Source organism: Oncorhynchus keta, chromosome 12, assembly GCF_023373465.1.
Source record: "Oncorhynchus keta strain PuntledgeMale-10-30-2019 chromosome 12, Oket_V2, whole genome shotgun sequence".
Taxonomy (NCBI): Eukaryota; Metazoa; Chordata; class Actinopteri; order Salmoniformes; family Salmonidae; genus Oncorhynchus; species Oncorhynchus keta.
In genome coordinates, this window is record NC_068432.1 from 11,917,112 (window position 1) to 11,920,514 (window position 3,403).

A 3,403-nucleotide genomic window follows, 5' to 3' on the forward strand; every position below is an offset into this window, starting at 1 on the left:
CTGCCTTGAACATGTTGTGAATACATGAACAACAAGGTTTCTGCAAGGACAGGTGTAGCTGGATAGCTAGGTGTCGCTGGGTAGCTAGGTGTAGCTAGATAGCTAGCTACGTATTGTTCATTCCTGTCTCTGCCTGGCTAGCTTGCCTAGCAGGAAAACATTCAATTGCAGGGGCACCATGTTTTCAGTTCTACTGTAATGTTTACTGACTATGCATTTTTTGTAAGCTAGGTAGATAATATGTTACATAGCTATTTCGGGTTAATATTTTTTTATTGCCTAAGTGCCATTATGCTTGTTGTGTTGTGTCTCTGCCCAGAGTTAACTTTGTCTTTAAAAAATATATATATTGTCTTTAAAAATAAAATAATTATACTCTTCTCTGTGGAAGACCTTCCCTCTATGCTGAAAATAAGCTAGGCTCGTTTGAATGTCATCATAGTGTGCAATCGCAAGGAATAATCTGCTCAAACCTCATCCAAGGAGCATCAAAAGTCGTGCTATGAATTCTCAGACAACCCAAAGATTCCTTGATGCCCTTCCAGACTCCCTCTGCCAAGGATGTCAGAGGACAAAAATCAGTTAACCATCTAACTGAGGAACTCAATTTAACCTTGTGCAATACCCTAGATGCAGTTGTACAAATAAAAACTAATGACATTTGTCATAAGAAACTAGCTCCCTGGTATACAGAAACTAGCCGTGCTCTGAAGCAAGCTTCCAGAAAATTGGAACGGAAATGGTGCCACACCAAACTGGAAGTCTTCCGACTAGCTTGGAAAGACAGTACCGTGCAGTATCGAAGAGCACTCACTGCTGCTCGATCGACCTATTTTTCCAACTTAATTTCAGGAAAATAAGAACAGCATTCCATCAGGTTCCATCTACGTAACATTGCAAAAATCTAAAACTTTCTGTCCAAAAATGATGCAGAAAAATTCATCCATGCTTTTGTTGCTTCTAGGTCAGACTACTGCAATGCTCTACTTTCCGGCTACCCGGATAAAGCACTAAATAAACTTCAGTTAGTGCTAAATATGGCTGCTAGAATCCTGACTAGAATCCCAAAATGTGATCATATTACTCCAGTGCTAGCCTCCCTACACTGGCTTCCTGTTAAGGCAAGGGCTGATTTCAAGGTTTTACTGCTAACCTACAAAGCATTACATGGGCTTGCTCCTATCTATCTTTCTGATTTGGTCCTGCCGTACATACCTACAAGTACGCTATGGTCACAAGACACAGTCCTCCTGTCTGTCCCTAGAATTTTAAGCCGGGCTTTCTCCTATAGAGCTTCATTTTTATGCAATGGTCTGCCTGTCCATGTGAGAGATGCAGAATCGGTCTCAACCTTTAAGTCCTTATTGAAGACTCATCTCTTCAGTAGATCCTATGATTGAGTGTAGTCTGGCCCAGGGGCGTGAAGGTGAACGGCACTGGAGAGGATAAAACGCCGTTGCTGTCTCTGATTGGCCGGTTCCCCTCCCTCCACTGGGATTCTCTGCCTCTAATCCTATTACGGGGGCTGAGTCACTGGCTTACTGGTGCTCTTTCATGCCGTCCCTAGGAGGGGTGCGTCACTTGAGTGGGTTGAGTCACTGACGTGATCTTCCTGTCCCGGTTGACACCCCCCTCGGGTTCGTGCCATGGGTGAGGTCTTCGGGTCATGCCGTGGGGGAGGTCTTTGTGGGCTATACTCGGCCTTGACTCAGGGTAGTAGATTGGTGGTTGAAGAAATCCCTCCAGTGGTGTGGGGCTGTGCCTTGGCAAAGTGGGTGTGGTTATATCCTGCCTGTTTGGCTCTGTCCGGGGGTATTGTCGGACAGGGCCACAGTGTCTCCCGACCCCTCCTGTCCCAGCCGCCAGTATTTATGCTGCAATAATTTATGTGTCGGGGTCAGTCTGTTATATCTGGAGTATTTCTCATGTCTTATCCGGTGTCCTGTATGAATTTAAGTTTTTAAATCCCTCTAGTTCTCTCTCTCTCTTTCACTCTCTCTCTTTCTCTCTCTCCCTCTTTCTCTCGGAAGACCTGAGCCCTAGGACCATGCCTCAGGACTACCTGGCCTGATGACTCCGTGCTGTCCCCAGTCCACCCGGTCATGCTGCTGCTCCAGTTTCAACTATTCTGCCTGCAGCTATGGAACCCTGACCTGTTCACCGAACGTGCTACCTTGTCCCGGACCTGCAGTTTTGGACTCTACCACACCTGCTGTCTCTAACTCTTAATGATCGGCTATGAAAATCCAACTGACATTTACTCCTGATGTGCTGACCTGTTGCACCCTCTACAACCACTGTCATTATTATTATCTGACCCTGCTGGTAAAACGTCTATGAACGTTTGAACATCTTGGCCATGTTCTGTTGTAATCTCCACCCGGCACTGTCAGAGGACTGGTCACCCTTCAGAGCCTGGTTCTAGGTTCTAGGTTTCTTCCTAGGTTCTGGGAGTTTTTCCTAGCCACCGTGCTTCTACATCTGCATTGCTTGCTGTTTGGGGATTTAGGCTGGGTTTCTGTACAGAACTTTGTGACATCGGCTGATGTAAAAAGGGCTTTATAAATACGTTTGATTGATTGATTGATCCACCTTATTGTCCAGAGACTGAACATTGACTCGTAACATACTAGGAAGTCCATTTTCTCAGCCTCACTAAAACGCCACCTCTCCTACTACGTTAACGCCTCTTACTGGGTAAGGAGCCAGGTGTGAATAGGACTGTTTCAGAGGATCCAAATGAAGGGTTCAGCTCTGGAAAGCCGAATTTGAGGTGAGTAACCAACGATCTGATGTTCAAAAGTCTTGGCGGTCATAATAATTAATACCAGAAATGTTCTGAGCAAATTAAAAGTTCAAAAAAACCTCACTAAAAACAATAGAAAACCCCAAAGTTGGACTGTCTCTGTCTGCATCATCTTACCAGGATTCTGTGTGTGTGTGTGTGTGTGTGTGTGTGTGTGTGTGTGTGTGTGTGTGTGTGTGTGTGTGTGTGTGTGTGTGTGTGTGTGTGTGTGTGTGTGTGTTTGCGCGCACGTGTGTGTGTGTGAGGCAAAGACAGCACCCAGAACAAGTCAATTAGAAAAGGATTAGAGGACTGAGATCAGACTCTCTGACAGACCGACTAGACAAGCAGAAACTGATAAGTCCGAACCACAGACTTGATCTTAGATTAGCACCTTTTAGGGTACAGTAGGGATTAGCAGTAACTTCGAAGCTGAGGCAGGAACCTGTGTTTGTCATTGAATCCAAAGAGCAGACACACTTACACATACACGTGTACACACACACCTTTTCTTGCTCATGCCAATCGGACATGGGAGTCGGGACAGGGAGCAAAATATGTGGACACCTGCTCGTCGAACAATGAACAATTTGACAATGAACCAGACAGACCAAAGCA